At 52.4% G+C, this 19,130-nt stretch overlaps 1 protein-coding gene across 26 annotated transcripts in view; it reads left to right on the forward strand.

Annotated features, from left to right (window-relative positions):
- The window catches only part of MYO18A (myosin XVIIIA), a 102,706-nt gene that overhangs the window by 16,824 nt on the left and 66,752 nt on the right, over positions 1 to 19,130 (forward strand). The gene's annotated exons all lie outside the window — the stretch shown is intronic.

The raw sequence follows: 19,130 nt of genomic DNA on the forward strand, positions 1-19,130 counted from the left end.
GGCAGGTGGAAGTGGAAGGCCGTAAGAGACACGTGCCAAGACCTTGAGGCTGGAGAGAGAATGACGCATTTGGGGGATAAGGCTGGGGGGACATTGCATGGGGGAATGAGTATTGAGAGAAGTGGCAGAGGAGGCAAGCAGGGGACAGGTCACGAAGGCCCTTGTGAGCCAGCCTAAGGAATGTGAACTTCAACCAGAGGACAAGAAGCAGCTCACTCAGGGAGTGATAGGAACAGATCTTAGAAAATCTCTCTGGCTGCTCATGAAGAATGCTTCTGGGTGTAGCAAGGGCAGCCATGGGGAAAACAGCAAAGGCCCTATCGTCATCTTAGTAGAATGAATGGAGGCCTGCGCTTGGGGAGAAGCAGGGGCGATGGAGAGAGAGATCAGACGTGAGCAACTGAGGGACTGTGTAGTCTTGGTGACCGACCAGTGTGGGGGATGGAGGAGAAGAGGGGTCGAGTGGGATGCATCTTTGGAGGAAGATGCGAAGTTCTTTCCTTGGCTTCTCAGGGAAAGTGTTTTGGGCCATCTGGTTTGGGATCAGTTACTCTTAAATTGTCTAAAGGCGAAGCGTTCCCTGAGTCTGGTGTCGTCGGTACAAATGAGGATCTTAAAACCCCGGTTGGATCAACATTCCTTTCTCCTCTTCCATGAATCTGAGTGGGAAAGTCAAGGGCCCACTGAGAAGGAGGAGAGCCTGGGAGAGAGGAGAGCCAGCCCCTTCTGTTTGTATCCTTGTGGGCCCATCGCAGGGAGCAGGAGTGTAGGATGTTTCTGCTAAGCTCAGAAAAGCCCAGCTGGCTAAACCCTGGCTAATGTGGTTGCCCTCCTCTCCCCCCACCACCAAGGAGCTAGCCTGCAGGGGACCCCTACCCAGAAAGCACTACTTCCCTGAGCTTCGAAGATGTGGTGGGAGGGGAGAGGTGTGGATGTAAAAGAAGGCGCCCACCCCTTCCCAGTCAGGTCTACCTCCCTGGGCTCTATGTAGCTCTCAGGCATTTACCGGAGATCTGTGATTCAGTTTCTTCTCGCTTTGGACGGTGGGGTTTGTACTCAAAGACTATAGGGCTGTGAGGTTCCTTAAAGAGGTTGTCGTGTCTGTGTAAACCACCTGCTTATGTAGAGTTGTGTAAACCACATTTGTGGACTTCAGCAGGTAGTGGACGCTTAGGAAGATTGGTACCTTTCCCTCTGCCCAAGCTCCAAAGCCATCCAGGGAAGGTAATTTTGCAGTTTCCTTAATTAACCCATCCTAGTGCTTTCCCATCTGTGCTCCTGGTAAGGTTTTCTTTCCAACGGGAACTCATGACGCTTTTGTCCAGACTCTGTCCCTGTGGCCCTGTCCTCAAAGACAGCCAGCTGCAGGAAGCGCTGGGATGCTGGGTGCTCAGGCCTGCAGATGGGACATCGGTGGCCTGGCAGGAGACTGGCCGGTCGGGGTTGCCCACATCTGGGAGAAGGGCAGGGGCCCCTTTGCCAGGAAGCCCTAGACCCCTGGGCAAAAGCTGTATGACCCTCACCAACCTTGTCTCCAGGACCCTGGTTGGGTGGTGGCGGTGGGGGCGGGGGTGGGGGGCGGGGGGCGGTACCTGCAGGAGTGGGGATTGCAGGATTTCAAGGAGAGACTGAAAAGTCTGCTGTTCCAGGTCTGCCAGGCCAGCTTCTGAGCAATGGGCTTTCCCAGGGGCTTCTGGTGGTGGAGGTGCTGGGTGCTGCCCGGGCTCAGTGTTCTAGAATTGCTCTCTCCCTACTGTTACTCCAAATGATCCCCAGAGATGTTTTTGTTTTTTGCTGGTTCGTTTTAAACAGAAAACTCTTATTTCATTTGGTGCCAAAGCTTCAGGTACTTCTGACATCGGAGTCTCACCATGTGAGAGCTCTGGCTGGAGGCCTCAGAGTAGAACTCAGACTGAGTTCTTTTGATAATGAGGCGGCCAGTGGGAAGGTGTCCAGGGCATGTGAACTCGTGAGTGAAAGGTCTTTAGGAGCATTTGGGGGGTTACCTATCCTGGATTAGTGGGGCGCATGGGACCAGCAGCACAGGGTGGTGGACTAGGTCATTTCCATTCCGCTAGGTCTCCCTTCTCTGTCTTCAGAGGCACGTTCTGCCCTCTTCCCCGTGAGCCGCTAGACAGACTGCAGCCCCAGAGTGCCCTGGCCACCCAGCCCGTGGGTGGTGGGCACAGTGCCCAGGCCACATTGAACTGGGTGTGGGCACATGTCATGGTCATCTGTTGTTTTCGCAGGCACCGCTTGGAGCCCTGGGGGGGTGGGGGGGGGGTGGGGGGGGCAGGGCCTTGACTTGAGGTGGTCTGCACCGGCCCCTTCTGGTCCTGGCCAGAGCCCCTGTGGCCCCCCCCTGGTACCCCGGCCACCCTGTCCGCAGCTCCCTTCTCATCTCTTATTTACATTGAAATGGTTCTGGAAAATACCAGATACGCAAACACCCAGACTAGGGGTGGGTGAGGAGTGGGGTGAAGGGGGGTGTGTGGCGGGTGGGAACACAAGTATTTTAAAAATGCTGCAGATCTCTACAGCGTTTCCCAGAAACCACAAGCACGCGGTCCGCCTGCCAGCAGCGCTCCCGCCACCCCGCCACGCTCAGCCGCTGGGTTCTCCTCACTGTGGCCCGAGGTGGAGAGCAGCGTCAGTGGGGGTGGAGGCCGGGGACCCAGCCGGGGAGGGGGCTGCCTGGCGCCTCCATTGTCAGTCTGGGGCAGTGGGTACGCTGCGCCCCAGGCGGCCAGCAGCGCTGGGGGCGCCCGCCGTGCCAGGCAGGCGCTGTGAAGGCGTGGAATCTTCCTGGCTGCCCCCCTCCCGCTGTGCACTTTGGGGGGGGGGGGGGTCGGTGGGTAACCAAGCCCAGAGTCCCCTCGTGGTGTTTGGCAGCAGCTTCTGTTCTGTTAAATACAGGGGACAGTGTCAGCAAAGCTTTTTTTTTTTTTTTTTTTTTTCAGTTGTTGGCTCCCGTTTGGTTGGGAAACTGTTTCCTCAGACCTGGGTCACCACTCTGGCTGCCTTCATCTCCCACCATCGGTTTCTCAGAATCGGGAAGTGACATGCTTCCCTGGCACTCGCAGCCCGGCCGCTTTGCAGACTCTGGCATAGGGAGGAGTGTAGGGTGTTTGTCCCGCGTCCCGGGTGGCGCCCAGGACGGCGCCCAGGGAGCGCATGCATGCTCCCTGAGTGGCGTCTAGTTGATCTGGTAAAGGTTCCGCTGAGCAGAAATGCCTTGAGGGGAGAGCATGACAGAGAATAGCCAGGATGAGGGTCGTGGCTGGCGTTAGGACTGTTCTAGCTGCTTTACATATATTAACTCATTTAACGTCCCCAACACCCCTTTGAGATAGGTATTACGATAATCTTTATTTCATACATGAGGATACCCAATTATGCAGAGGTTAAGGATAAGTACATTGCCTCAGGTTCCAAGGCTATTGACTTGTGAGGAGTTGAACTTAGGGCATCGGCTCCTTGCACCTCACTGGTGTGCTGTCCGGGGCAGAGGAACGCAGCATCTGGATATAAATCCATTGCCCGGCCCAGGCCTGCGTCCTTCTGATTCCTGCGGCCCCTGTAGGCGTCTCCTCCAGAAGGGAAGGGGAAGTGAAGAGTGACTGGCCATTCTTGCTCTCGCTCTGTGGATGGTGAGCTGCAGGAGGGGGTGACTGTCCCTCTGTCTCTGCAGAGGATTAGCCAGAGGAAGAGAGCCCGAGTGGCAGCAGGTGGGATTTAATCTGGTGGGAGCTGGGAGAGGTACTAGAAAGCGCGGCTGCATCTGTCCCGGCAGTATTTGGCTGTGGTCCCTTGGAGGAGGGGCAGGGGCACCCTTTGCCCCTTACACATCTCCCCTGTTAGACTCTGGGGGGCAGGGATGGTGCCCCTCACCTGTTTGGCCCTTACTGACGCTAGTACTGACCTCTGCAATACTCGGGGTGGCAGGGTCCCCAGAGTGTCACCTCTGACCAAGAACAGGTCCTCTTCTGTCGCATAGGGGCTGCACGCTGTTGTTTCCTGGAGTGCACTGTGGGGGGGAGGCGAGGAGCATGGCCTGGCAGAAGGCCTAGCGGGTAGTGGGTGTGCAGCTTGGCTTCTTCCATTGAGTCCCTGCCGTTCCTTATGTCGATAAGACTTTTCCTTGCCCACCCTCACGCCCTCATACACATCGGCCCCAGTTTGAATGTCGCTTCCTTAGGGGAGCCTTCCTTGACCTTCTCAGATGTCACGTCCGCACCCTGGCACCACCGCATCCTTCTCCTTCATAACATTCACCAAGATGGCGATTAATGGGTTATCTCATGTCTCCGGTGCTGGAGACCTTCAGTGATATTTGTTGGATATTTGCTGAAGGAAAGAAGATGGTTGTCTGGCCAGGAAGTGGTTTCCCATTCTCTCTGCATTTACCGCAGTTTTGGTTTCTAGAACCCTTCCCCCAACTAGCGTTGGTGTTGCGTCTGCAGTACGTCACCATGTTCCACCCGCTACCTTTACTCCCGACTCAGTTTCTTGTGGGCGTCTCAGCATCTCCCGCAGGAATGGAGGAGAGATGGGCTCTGGGCGGCCAGGAGCAGGAGCCTAGGGAAGGGGCTCTGGGAGGAGGGTCACGGGACGGCCTGTCTCCTGGCCCCGCACTGGTATCTTTGGGAAGGCACCAGGCTTGGGTGAGAAGCAGATTTGGGGGCATACGGAGTCACTCTGTGCCCAGCCCGGGGGACCTTGGAGAAATGTGCTTGTCTTACTGGCTGCAGGTCTCTGAGGAGGTAGGATGTGGCCCAGCAGGGATCAAGGCTTCCTCTTTCCTTCTGCTGCTTGCCCTGCGCTGCCTTCGTGCTGGAATGTCAGCAGGCTGGGAATTTTCACAGCAAGGATTTTTCCCAGTCAGAGCAACAGATTCCAGCTGGAGCCTGGGGACAGCTCCGCATGGGCAGGGGCTGCCACAGAGGGCCAGGGTGCGTGCTGGGGCACCCCAACAGCTCCCCTGTTGGGGCCTGGGCCTCATTCCCATCCTCCATGGGAAATGCAAACATCTGTCTCTCCTGTGGGTCCTGCGGAACCTGGGCTTCTGGAGCTGTGGAGCTCAGGAGAAGCAGTGGGAGGCCTTGGGGACCAGAAACTCCCCCTCAGTGAGGAGAGAACGTGGCTGGCCATATCCCACAAGCCTCACTTCCTCCAGCCGGTGAGTCAGGAAGGGGAGCCGCCTCGGATTCCGTCTTCAGGTGGGGCCGTGGGCTGCCAAACCCAGGTTCTCTGGCCTGTGGGGACCTACCAGCCTTGGCAGGAGGTAACACTGCTGGCTTTGTCACCCTCATCTGTCCCCCTTTCTCTGGGCCCCATAATGCCTCCAGGACCTGGTTCCCTCTCTTAGCGACCCTTCCGGCCTCTGTGCCCCTTGCCCTCTGATCTCAGTTCTACCGGCCCCTCCCTTCCACTCCCATTTCTGCAAGGAGCTGACTCACTTCCTCTCTCCCTCCCCAGCTTCTCTCACCGCCAGGCCCTATGGCGCGCAGGGTACCCACAGGGAGGGGAGATTTCTCACAGGGCACCTCCCGGGCTCTTTTTCCTGGCAGTAAGACTGAGGCCGCCCCTGGCTCTGGGCAGAAGAGGGCTGGGGGGGGGGGGGGTGAGGGTACATGGCTCTGGGCTGTAGGAAGGCCAGATGCAAATGGCCTTGGAGCCTTGACACAATCACGGTGGGATGTCAGGAAGCCTTGAAGGGCACCTGCTCCGTGTCACCCTGTGGGCTTGGTTCTGTAGAAGAAAAAGCCTGAAGATGCCATCCCTGTGATCAGGAAGCCTGTGCTTTCTCTAGAACAGAAGACATCTGCAAAAAGATAGATCTCAGCCCGGGGTGGCATGGGCTAGTGGCCAAGCAGTGAGAGCACTGTCAGGCAGGATGATACGGTCATGACTCTCTGTGACACCCAGTTTCATGGCCAGCCCCATCGCATCATGGGGAAGGTATCTGGAGATTCCAGGGCGAGGGCGAGGAGAAGAATCTGATACTGTCTCCCTGCTGGTTCTCCCTGCCGGGAGCTTGCCTCCTGCCTCTCCTGGCCCCTGCCTTCTCGAAGATCTGTGGACCGGCCTGGTTGTGGGATTGATTGCAGAAGCCGGCAGCAGAACAGCAGAAGGTTTCCTGCCTGAGTGGCTGGCATCTCCTAGCTTGGCCTCCTTGGAGCTATCCAGGCTGTGGAAGCCGGTGCGCCTGGCACTGCGGGCACTGGGGACGCAGCCTGTACTGGGCCTGGCACAGCCTTGGATCCTCCCCTGTGGGTGGCCTAGATTACCTAAAGAACACAAGCACAGGGTAAGGTCGAGTCCCTAATCACTTGGCCATGCATCACGTTCAATAGAGGCCAAAGGGAAACTGGGCCTCCCTCCTGAGAAGCCTGTGGCCCTGCCATGGGCTGTCTTCCTAGAATCAAGTGACCGGCAACATTCCTGTTCCCCTTAGCACTTGGCTTTGCCTGGCAAAGAAGCCTGCAATAATCCTGATTCTGGCCTCAGGATTTCTGGACGATGACAGGTGTTTCATATTTAGATGAGGTTGGGGGTGACAGGCTGGAATGAGGCCTAGGTGTGGCGAAGGTGAAGGGCACCAGCCTGACCACCCCACCCCAAATACTCTCACCCTTGCTGGTGGGAGGTGAACCGCCCCACACAGGCACGCGGATGCCTGTCTGTTGCTCCTCTTCCAGCCCTTCTTTATTATTCCTCGCCACCACCCATCGCTACTTGGCCTTGACCTGTGGAGCAGAACCAGGCTTTGTGACAGAACACCTCGTTGGGAAATGGCTTGGGATACGCACGCACGCACGCACGCACACACACGCACTCACTCACACACACTGTAAAGTTCAGCCCGGGTATCTTTTTCTTTCAGACTCTCCCAAAGCATTTCTACCGTCAGCCTCCAGGCCTTCTAACCTGCCTTCACCTTCTCTGTCCAGGCCAGAGGACTTGGTCTCTGGGGCAGGGGAAGGCAGAGTTTTCTGGCTTCTGTCAGGGCCCTGGGTTCCCCTCCCAGCCCTTGTGTCTTCCTTAGCACGCTGGTTTTCAGGTCTCTCTTCTGTGCCTCTGAAAGAGGAACTCATTCTATCAAGCGTCCCCTGTTCTCCCCCCCCTACTCATTCTCTTCAAAATCCAAAAACTGCGTATCTTGTTGTTGCTATAGAAACAGATGCTCGGCAAATAGGAAGTTGGATTGAAGGGCTGGTTTTGGTTGTAGGGACTGTTTTCAGCAAATTTGGGGAGGGGAAAGAGGCGGGAGGCATAGGCAGAAGGGCCCACAAATCGGAAGTTGCAGATGATTATGTATATATTGTTAATACGTTGGTGTATATTGGGTACAACGTGGACTCTGGAGCTGGACTCCGGGGTTCGAATCCTGACTCTGCTACTTACTAGCCGTGTGATCTTCGGCAAATGATTTAATTTCTCTGTGCCTCACTTTCCTTATCTGTAAAATAAGAATGGTAATAGCACTTTCCTTGTAAGATGGCTTTGAGGAGTAAATGAATCAATACATGCAAATCACTTAGAATAGCGTTGTCATCATCATTAATCTGTCTCTAAAGTGCTGGGAGGTACTTGGTGCCTGGGAGTTGGATGGGCCATCTGCCCACAGGAATGCCACATGCCTGTTAATGACTCAGCCCTGCTGGGGAAGGGGGGGCAGGGAGCTTTACTCCTGTCCCCAGAATGGCGCTTTTACCCTCCAGGTGAAGATAGGGAAATAGGGCCCAGATTTGTCCACAGGTTTACTCAGGGCCACGAGGCAGCCACAGAGCATGTCCTGAGGCTTTCCCCTGGGCTTCCAAACTAGTCTGTAGTTTGATGCATCTTTAAAATTGTGCCACTTTCCCTTTCTCCATGACTGCCTCCAGTCAAATTCTTGGCTGACGCCAACAACTTTGGAATACCAGGCTTCTTCCTACCGATTTGTTTTCCAGTTGAACCACCAGACTCTACTTTTTTGTGGTCTCTCTACACCTTATTTTGCTTCTTCACGCCTGCCTTGCTTCTGGATCAGAGCTAAGCAAGAACTGAGGACAGAATGGAGGCACGGAAAAGAGAGGCAGTCCCAACCTACCAGTTCCTGGGTCTGTTCTCTGCTCCGTCATCACACATAGGAGCCTGCCCAGACACTCGCACTTGGACTTTCTCACGACTGTAGCAAAACCTTTCATATGAAGTGCCTGTGATAGAATGTGATTGCTGTCAGATCCGTGTCCTGTTCCCTTGTTCCTGCTGGAGCCACTCTAGCCTGGCAAGCGAGCCCTGAGCTCCTTTCTCTACCATGTCCTCCTCCCCCGCTTCCTCATTTGGTTCTTTCAGCGAGTGACGCAGGGAGGTGCCCGGTTACGTACCCTGTTGCCCCATGGGCAGGACTCCCGGCATGCTGCTCAGGACAAGGTTTTATTGGCCTCATTTGCCCTTGAAAGTTCAGGGTCTTGCTGGGACATCTCTCTCTGGAGCACTAACATCAGATGAGTCCGGCAGCGGGTCGTGTGGGGAAGCCCTCAGGCCACTACATTCCAGATGTCTTACCCATGCATGGTCCAGAGACTCTGCAGAAACAAGGAACGATTGTGCGGCACTAAGGGGCTTTCTCCCAGGCCTGGGATGCCTTGGAGTGGGGGCTGGCTTCCATTCAGCTTTGCCTTTTCAGCCCCTTTGCATCTGGCTTCTGCTCCCTGGCTGGTTGTTAAGTTGTGGCTAAATTGTCTCCCCCTCCCCCATTTCTTCTGAGGCCTAGGGGTCAAGGCAAGGCACATGGGGACAGGAGTCTAAGCAGATTCTGGGGCAGGGGCGGGAGAGAACAGCAGGTGGTCGGGGGCAAGGAGTCTTTGGCAAGGAAGACCAGGACATTCTGAAAGGGGATTCTCTAGATCGGACCTGTCCAATAGGACACTCTGCCAGCATGGAAATGTTCAATAGTCTGTGCTTTCCAACTTGGTAGACATTATCCATATGTGGCTCTTGAGCGCTTGAAATGTGGCTGGCATGACTGAGAAACTGAATCTTAAAAAAAATTTTTTTTTGGTTTTCATTTAATCAAAAGTGTTCCCATTGTTTTTTTTTTTTTTCTAACTTAAAAAAATTCTTTTTGATGTTTATTTATTTTTGAGACAGAGACACAGAGCATGAGCAGGGGAGGGGCAGAGAGAGAGGGAGACACAGAATTGGAAGCAGGTTCCAAGCCGTCAGCACAGAGCCCGACGTGGGGCTCGAGCTCACAAGCCGCGAGATCACGACCTGAACCGAAGTCGGGCGCTTAACCGACTGAGCCACTGAGGCGTCCTTCCTGTTGTTTCGATTTAACTTAAATGTAGGTAGCCACACGTGGCTCGTGCCTACCACACCGAACAGTGCAGCTCCAGATAGCTCTCAGAAAAAAATGGTGGCGTGCTCTTGAAGGCTTCTCTCGTCTCGCAGTTCCCCTGATGAGGCCGGGGATGCTGGCCTTTTCCCTTCCTCTCGGGGAGGAAGGCTTGTCCACTCTGGCAATTTCTACACTTCACCAACTCTGGAATCCTGATGCCCTGGGGCCAACAGGTCCGTGGCTGTGTGCCACAACTGGGGCAGTGCTTCCCCACCTTGCCAAGCATGTTTTCTGCCCAGCTTTGTAACACACAGGTGCTCACATGCCCCAGTGGATTTGGCCGAGGCTGTTAATGTGGAGGTGGTGGGTTGGTAGGAAAAGCAGAAGCTTTTGCTGCTTTCTTCCTACTTCTATGGAGAGTGAGTTTGAACTTTATTTCTACTTTAAAGGACTCTAGAAACAGGCCCAATTAGGGCCTCCAGAGGTGAACACACAGATCCTCAAACATGTATTGAGTGTCTAGTGTTTGGAGGAACCGGATGCTTCTTGAAAGCAGTCTCCCTGACTTTGAGAATAAGCACCATAGGTTTCCAACTCTCACACCCAGGAAGATCTTACTGATGTTTTATTTAAATCCGTGCGGCTGACCCTTAAGCTGGCTTTCCTTTTTTTCTTCTGTGGAAATAGAGAAGACTTGTCAGTTATGTGAAAAAGAGAACAATAGTTCATTATGCTTATTCTCTCATGTCTGCCAGAGGGGGTGGGGATGGGTATATTGTGTGTGTGGTACATTTGGTAGACTCAGAAGTTAACCAAGTCTGGGTGGGATTTGGGCAGGGTATGGAGGATTTCGTCAAGGGTGGCCCTTGGCCTTGTGGGAGCTTGGCAAAGCAGAGGCAGTTTGGAAATCCCCAGGGGCCAAGAGGAAATCCCCCGCAGCCCAGAGTGCTCCCGGAGCAGCAGACCTACTGGAGTGGTCCCTGCAGGCAGCCAGGATCTGACTCTGAGGGGACAGACTCCCAGTCTTAGCAGAGAGGACAAGCCCAGACGTCACCACTTGGGCTCTGTGCCCTTGAGATGGTGTGGTGTCACCAGGCTCTGAGCAAACCTTTGGGTGTGCTAAGGCAGGGCCTAGGGGACTGCCAAGCCCTAAGCGCAAGTGGTAGTGAGGGTAGTGATCTGGGGCTGCCCCCACCTCCCCGGAATTTCCTAGACTGCTAGTCTCAGACCACTCCCCCGCACACGTTTAAAGCTTCCCTGGACGTCTTCTGTTTATTCATGTATTCATCCATTCATCCATTTTATTTCAGCAATAAGCATTTATTGAGTGCCTACTATTTGCAGGGCTGTTTTGGGTTTTGGGAATGGAGCGACGATTAAAACAAAGGCGGCGCTGAGCTCATCACTGCCCCTTCTTGCCTTATCCCTCCAGGATAAAGCGAGAGGCCATCTTGCCGCGGCAGCCCCCTCTGTCTTGAGCTCCCGGGGGACGCCTCTTGGGGGCGTGGCCTGGACGCCAGCCTTGCGGCGGTGAAATCCCGCGGCTTCGGCAGCAAGGGCTGGCGAGAAGGGGGAGGCCGCCCTCTGCCGGTCTCTGGAGGCGCTGCAGGGCGGGTGCGTCCCGGGGCTCTGGATGCATGTGCGCATGTGCACTGGTACGGGGCCTGGCCCCTCCCCCGGCTCCGCCCCTGCGTCTGCCGGCGGCGAGGCTGGGCCGGGAAGCGCGGGCCCAGTTTGGCTGGGGCCTGGGGCTCCCACCAGCCACGACCACCTCGAGGGCAGCAGTGTCTGGGCCCAGCCCTGCACCTTTCCCCACTTCAGGTTACACTTCTCAGCGCTCCTTGCCTTCCCTGTGGCCATCCCTGTTCTTAAAGGGGTTCTGTCCTCTTCCACTTTGGGATCCACTCATCATTGACGTCCAGTAAAATTTCAAAAAAAATTCGTACTTCAGAGACTACCAGGCACTGCCTACTAACACTGTTATTTCATAAAAGAGAAGCCATTTGTTACACACACACACACACACACACACACACACTTTAAAAATAAAAGATCATCCTTTCCAGGAGAGAGAAGGCACTGGTGCTGAGGAACTCTGAAACTGCTCTCTGGGGTGTCCCTGGAGTGATGGGGAGCCCTCCTCCCCCAGGAGGCTGGTCCCCTCCAGCTCTAAGGGCTGAGTGCTTGAAACGTGCATGCTCCCTAACTGAGGGGGCTAAATAAGTTCTATTAATGACATTTTATACCTTGCAAATTAGTAATAATACAAGCACTACGTGATAACTATCTACTTGGAGATAGGGTTTATAGACTTTTTTTTAAAGGAGTTTTTTTTTTTTTTAATTTATTTTCTTTAACATTTATTTATTATTGAGAGACAGAGACAGAGCATGAGCATGGGAGGGGCAGAGAGAGGGGAAGACACAGAATCCGAAGCAGGCTCCAGGCTCTGAGCGGTCAGCACAGAGCGCCATGCGGGGCTCAGACTCACAAACCGCAAGACCATGACCTGAGCGGAAGTCAGACGCCTTACCGACTGAGCCACCCAGGCACCCCGGGAGTTTTGGTTTAAAGAACTAGAGAGGCAAATAGGGTCAGATGAGTATTATTTTAGGGTGTTAAATAGAACCTCAGGCCCAGTGTTTTTCAAGCTATCTCCCTCTAAATCAGCCTCCATCGGACATTCCTGTTTTGGACAGTGGCTTCACGCTGTTCTTTGGAAATCTTGACAGCTTGAAACCTTGGAGGCTTTAGATCTTCTTCCCAACCCCTCCCGTCAACTTCGTGCCCATTTCCCATCCTCCCCCGTAGCCACCAAGTCTCTGTCTCGAATCACCCTCTCTTCCCCATCCACTGCCAGAACAGGGCAACCCTCTGCCCATCTTTCTTCTGGCCCTCACCTTGACTTCCAATGGTCTTTCAGCTTTCAGCCTCCTTTGCTTCCCAGCATCCTTCTGTTAGATCAGCATTCGTAAAACACAGTTTGATCATGCCCCTTCTCTCTCCAGAAACCTGCTGTGACTCCTACTGTTTTCCAGGCAGGAGACAGGGTGGAAGGAGCTGGCTCTGGAGTCGGAATGGCTCACCCCGGCCTTACCAATCACTATCTGTGTGGTTTTGGGCAAGTTATTTAACCGCTGCAAGCCTTACTTTCCCAGCCTGCAGTTCCTCTTTCGCAGCCCTCACCTCCCAGAGTTTTGTGAAGAAAACGAGTAACACTGTCCCTGACTCATGGCTAGTGCTCAGTATGCGTCTGCTTTGTCCTTATGCCGCTTACCTTACTTTTTTCCTCAGGTACAGCAGCCCTTTGAGTTGCAAGTGACAGAGCCCAGCTGACCTGGTTTAAAATGAAGAAATGCATGGGCTCAAACATCTGAAATATGCAGGGGGTAGAACTGGCTATAGGCTCAGTCTTACCTAGAGACTGAAACAGGACCCAGGCCTTTTCTGTCTCTCAGTTCATCTTCCATACTGGCTCCGTCCTCAGACAAGTGGTGACAAAATGGCACAGCACCAGGTTCAGGTCTTGTGGCAAAGGAAGTGTGTGACTCAATAATCCCAACCTTTCGTGATATGTCCTTGATACTGATTGGGTTCCCATGCCTTCCACAAACCCATCCCTATAGTCTGGGGACATGATACACTCATCGGCCAGACTCAAGTCATATGCTAGGGTAGGTCCCCAAGGGAAAATTAGGGTGCTGTATTCAGAGGTTGGAGGAGTGGACAGTGGGCAGCTGAAAGAATGCCTGTCTACTGTGGCAGATGGGGCTTCTTGATCTGGCCTCACCTACCTTTCCAGCTTTGTCTCTCATCGTTTACCTATGTGTGTCCTACACTTCACCCGAACTTACTGTCTGTTTTCCCAACTCCTTGCCTTCTCTTATTCTACTCCTTTACCCTGAAATTCTCTTCCTCCCTCACCTCCACATTACAGATTTTCTTCTATCTTTCACGGCCCAGCCCCAAGGTGCCCCTAAGCTGTCTGCCTAACTCCCCAACAGGAAAAGGTCTCTGCCTCTGAATTTTCCTAGAACATTATCCACGGTCCTGTTGGAGCGTTGAGCAGATTCTAGATTGAATTGTAATTGTTTGGGTACATTTGTTATCTCGTCTGTATGTTTGTTGAGGTCAGGAACTATGTCTGCTTTCTCTTGTTGCAATCACTCGCTCAGTTATGTACCAAGCACTAGGTAGGTGCAAGGGACCTAACAATGAACAACACACATATCACCTCTGCCTGAGGAAGCTCACAGCCTAGCTGTGAAGAGACAGAAAAAGAAGCAGGCATCGTGCTTCCCCACAGTGTTCACCTTGAGGTATTACAAGTAATTGCTAGTTGAAAGCCTGAATGGCTTCCTTTGCTCCTCAGAGCCTCCTGGGTAGCCTGCTCCCCCCACCCCTGCTCCCGCTGCTCTGCGTCTGGCCCAGCACCAGTAACAGAGCCAAGGACCTTTCACTCACCCCACACAGAGAGCAGAGTCGTTGACGTTGTTACTCTATCTGGATATCCCTTGTTTCCCTATTGTGTTCTACCAGGTGTATTTCACCAGCACCTTTCACGTCAGTGAGTTAAATCCAGTGGATACTTATCGAACACCTACGGTGTGCCTAGTGCCGGCAGGAGATCTAAAAAGAAGGAGGAAATGGTCCCTGCCGTCCAGGGAGAGAAAACTGAACCATAACCACAGATAGATTACCATTCAAAATATTAGTTTACGCTGTGTAGTTGTGGCATATACACATTAAACTTTAGTAAATTCCAGGGGTGCCTGGGTGGCTCAGTCGGTTAAGCATCCAACTTCAGCTCAGGTCATGATCTCACGGTTGGTGAGTTCGAGCCCTGCATCAGGCTCTGTGTTGACAGCTCAGCTGTGTGCTGACTGTAGTCTAAAATGGAAACATGTATTTTGTGTGTTTCTTTTTGTCATAGGCTGTGCATGTGTCTGTTTTCCTGCAGATACATGGAATATACAAAACCATGCATACTATACTTTGGGAACAATTAAAGGGATTTTCAAGAGTACTTTTGACTATATTCTATATTTGCCTTACAGGCTGGCTTTAGAATCTAACCCCTGTAGTATCTATGTAGGTTCCATTGTATCTCGCAGAGCACCGTATTGAGTAGATTGAAGAACCACCCTATGTACATGGTGATATTTAGGTGTAGACAGTACTGTGCTTTTGAAAATAATTTAATCACTGCCTGCAATTTGCCAGGCACAATGCCAGGTGATTTATATGTACTTTTTTTTTTTAATGTTTGTTTATTTTGGGGGGGAGGGGCGGAGAGAGAGGGGGATGGAGGAGCCAAAGCAGGCTGCACGCTGTCAGCAGAGAGCCTGATGCAGGGCTTGAACTGATGAATGATGAGATCATGACCTGAGCTGAAGTCAGATGCTTAACCAACTGAGCCACCCAGGCGCCCCTACTATTTTTTTAAACTTTTTTTTTTAATGTTTATTTATTTTTTGAGAAACAGAGCATGAGTGGGGGAGGAGCAGACAGAGAGGGAGACACAGAATCTGAAGCAGGCTCCAGGTTCCGAGCTGTCAGCACAGAGCCCGATGCAGGGCTCGAACACATCAACCATGAGATCATGACCTGAGCTGAAGTCAGATGCTTAACTGACTGAGCCACCCAGGTGCCCCTATTTTTTTTTTTTTTTTAATTTTCAAAGCAACCCCATAAGGGAGGTATACTATTCTAAGGCAAAAAAGTGGAAACTCTATGAAGCTGAATGGGTTGCCAGGGCCTCAGGTTTCCCTCTGAAGAGGTCTGCCCTTGTCCCTGCTCCGAGATGATCTCCATCAGTAACACGAGTCAGCTCACAGACAGAACTGACAGCACCTGGTCATCCGAGCAGAAAAGAGGAGTGATCAACACGTGGTTTCTAACAATTCAGAACAAGACTCTGAGGGTAAAGTGACACCTCAGTCTCCCGGAAGTCATCTTCCAGAGTGCTGCTGAATGGAAGGTGGGCCTAGAAGACCCTCTAGAATGCGTGGGAAAACTCAGACCTTCCCTCACAGGAGAGTGGTCTCTGGTATTCCGTTTGCTCTGCTCTGGGCTCTTTCGTATCAGGCATGGTTATCTATCTAGTTTTCTAGTCTTTGGCAGAAACTGCTTGTTAGAAGGAAGTGAGACTGTTGGGGACAGGCATGCTGACAGGCAGAGTGACAGCTGATGGCCTGACAGGGTAAGGGACAAAAGAACTAAAAAGCAAGTATATGGACACAAAGGGCATCTGGCCTTCCTAACATGGGTGCGGAGCGAGGCCGCAGGCTGACTGGCTGTACCCAGGACAGGGTTGGTGCCCTTTGAGAGTGGCCAGGGACATTGGTAGGACAGGAGCCCAGCCAGGAAGTCAAGAGTCATCACAGTGGGGATCATGTGCCCTTCCGTACAGGATGGAAACGGATTGGGTTCAAGAGAGGGAGCTCAGGGGCGCCTGGGTGGCGCAGTCGGTTAAGCATCCGACTTCAGCCAGGTCACGATCTCGCGGTCCGTGAGTTCGAGCCCCGCGTCGGGCTCTGGGCTGATGGCTCAGAGCCTGGAGCCTGCTTCCAATTCTGTGTCTCCCTCTCTCTCTGCCCCTCCCCCGTTCATGCTCTGTCTCTCTCTGTCCCAAAAATAAATAAACGTTGAAAAAAAAAAAAAAAAAAAAAAGATTGAACCAGGCAGGCTGGCTCTGGAAGTCTCACTATTGACCATGGTACACCATGAAGAATTCCTTTATTTTTATTATTTTTATTTTATTTTATTTTTTATTTTAATTTAATTTTTTATTTTTGAAATTTATATCCAAATTAGTTAGCATATAGTGCAACAATGATTTCAGGAGTAGATTCCTTAGTGCCCCTTACCCATTTAGCCCATCCCCCCTCCCACAACCCCTCCCGTAACCCTCAGTTTGTTCTCCATATTTATGAGTCTCTTCTGTTTTGTCCCCCTCCCTGTTTTTATATTATTTTTGTGTCCCTTCCCTTATGTTCATCTGTTTTGTCTCTTAAAGTCCTCATATGAGTGAAGTCATGTGATTGTTGTCTTTCTCTGACTGGCTGATTTCACTGAGCATAATACCCTCCAGTTCCATCCACGTAGTTGCAAATGGCAAGATTTCATTCTTCTTGATTGCCGAGTAATACTCCATTGTGTATGTGTGTGTGTGTGTATATATATATATATATATATATATATATATATATATATATGTATATATATATACCATGTCTTCTTCATCCATTCATCCATCGATGGACATTTGGGCTCTTTCCATACTTTGGCTATTGTTGATGGTGCTGCTATAAACATGGGGGTGCCTGTGTCCTTTCAAAACAGCACACCTGTATCCTGTGGATAAATGCCTGGTGGTGCAATTGCTGGGTCGTAGGCTAGTTCTATTTTTAGTTTTTTGAGGCACCTCCATACTGTTTTCCAGAGTGGCTGCACCAGCTTGCATTCCCATATTATTGTTTTTAATGCTTATTTTTGAGAGAGACTGTGAGCAGGGGAGGGGCAGAGAAAGAGGGAGACACAGAATCCAAAGTAGGCTCCATGCTGTCAGCATAGAGCCCGACGCAGGGCTCAAACCCATGAACCGTGAGATCATGTCCTGAGCTGAAGTCGGACGCTTACCTGAGTGAGCCACCCAGGCGCCCCATGAATAATTCCTTTAAAGCAGTGCTTCTCAGAATCACCTGGAGGGCTGGTTAAAACACAAGTGCTGGGCCACATATCCAGAGTTTTTGATTCAGTACGTCTTGAGCGGGGCCCAAAAATGTACATATCTAACAAGTTCCTAGGTGATGCTGATGCCGCTGGTCTGGGGACCACACTTTGAGAAACAACCCCTTCTTTATATATATATATATATATATATATATATATATATATATATATATATATTTTTTTTTTTTTATAAATTTTTTTTTTCAACGTTTATTTTATTTTTGGGACAGAGAGAGACAGAGCATGAACCGGGGAGGGGCAGAGAGAGAGGGAGACACAGAATCGGAAACAGGCTCCAGGCTCTGAGCCATTAGCCCAGAGCCCGACGCGGGGCTCGAACTCACGGACCGCGAGATCGTGACCTGGCTGAAGTCGGACGCTTAACCGACTGCGCCACCCAGGCGCCCCTATTTTTATATTTTTATTTACTTTTGAGAGAAAGGGAGACAGAGTGTGAGCGGGGGAGGGGCAGAGAGAGGGGGGGAAACAGAATTCAAAGAAGGCGCCAGGCTCAGAGCCCGACACAGGGCTTGAACCCACGAACCATGAGATCATGACCTGAGCCAAATGAAGTCGGATGCTTAACCAACTGAGGCACCCCGAGAGACAAACCCTTTCGTTCACTGAGACTTCCCCAGTCTCCAACTGACTATGCAAAAGAGTCACTGTGGGCAGAACCTTTGTTTTGCAGATGAGGGCCTTGGGAGTCTCTTGGCTGTGGTCACACAGCTAAGTTGTTCATTCATTCATCCATTTACGCCCTCGGTGATGTTTTTACATGTTTATTTTATTTTTGAGGGCAAGCACAAGCAGGGGAGGGGTGGAGAGAGAGGGGGACCGAGGATCTGAAGCGGGTTCTGTGCTGACAGCAGCAAGCCTGATGTGGGGCTCAAACTCACGAACTGAGAGATGGCCTGAGCTGCAGTTGGACACTCAAGCCCCCCGAGCCACCCAGGCGCTCCCACGCACTCAGTGATTGAACGACAGGGAACCTCTGCATCAGGCCTTATGCTGCTTTCAGATTGAGCAGTTCTCAGCCTCAGCTGCATGTAAGAATCACTTGGGGGAACTTTTAAAAATCCTAGTGTCCGGGCCTCCCTCCCGGGCCGATTAAATCAGAAACTAGGAGGAAAGGGTGGGATTCAGGCATCGATATTCTCAGAGTCCCACAGGGGATTTCAGTCTGCAGCCCCACTTGGCACCAATATGTCAAGAAAGCCTAGGGGATGTGAAGATCTCTAACACAGCACAAGCCCCAGTAGGGCCAGATGATCTCCCTGGGAAGACACAGCAAGCAGTCCCTAGAAAGCAGAGGCACCGGCCCCACGCCCTCATGGCCGTGGGTGACTCCGCTTGTACAGTGTGTGACAGGGAGGAGGCAGAGCAGGCTTTTGTCCTCCCGGGCGGACCTTTGCACAGAGAAAGCCATGCTGTTTACAGGACCCACTGGGCACACGAGACTGGCCGGGGTGGCAGGCCTGGGGTCTCCAGCCACTCTGGTTGGACACTGGTTAGGTGACGGCTCTGTTCTAGACCTTCCCAGCACCCCCACCCCACCCCACCCTTTTTTTTTTTTTTTTTTTTTCCTGGAGACAAGCTTCCTTTTTTCTGCAGAGCTGACAGCTTCAAAAGGCCTGTCGTTGGCTCCTTCCGAACGGCCCCCAGCTCCCATTTCAGCCTCTTGGAAGTTCCCAGCCCTGGTCTGGGCATCCTGTGGCACTAACCAAAGACCAGGGCCAGAGTCCGTCTTCACGAGGAGCCCTGGCTTTTCACCGGCAGCCCTTGCTCATTGGCCAGACACCCACGATTTCCTCTGCCTGCAGGGCTAAGGCCCACCCACCACACCCTCCTCCGTGCCTGCGCAGTCTCTGGCTGTGTGGGGTGAGGGATGTGCACACAGAGAGTGCAGTTGGTTCCTGCACTCAGTCCCCAGTGTATTTACAGCCAGGCAGCGACAGTGGGCCTCAGACTGATCGCGTGGGTCTCTACTCCTGCGGGACTTTACGGGATGGCTGCGTGGCTGCTGTTTGGGCACAGTGTGCAGCAGGCCCTGTGTGTTGGATTGGAT

This window comes from Leopardus geoffroyi, chromosome E1, assembly GCF_018350155.1.
Source record: "Leopardus geoffroyi isolate Oge1 chromosome E1, O.geoffroyi_Oge1_pat1.0, whole genome shotgun sequence".
Taxonomy (NCBI): Eukaryota; Metazoa; Chordata; class Mammalia; order Carnivora; family Felidae; genus Leopardus; species Leopardus geoffroyi.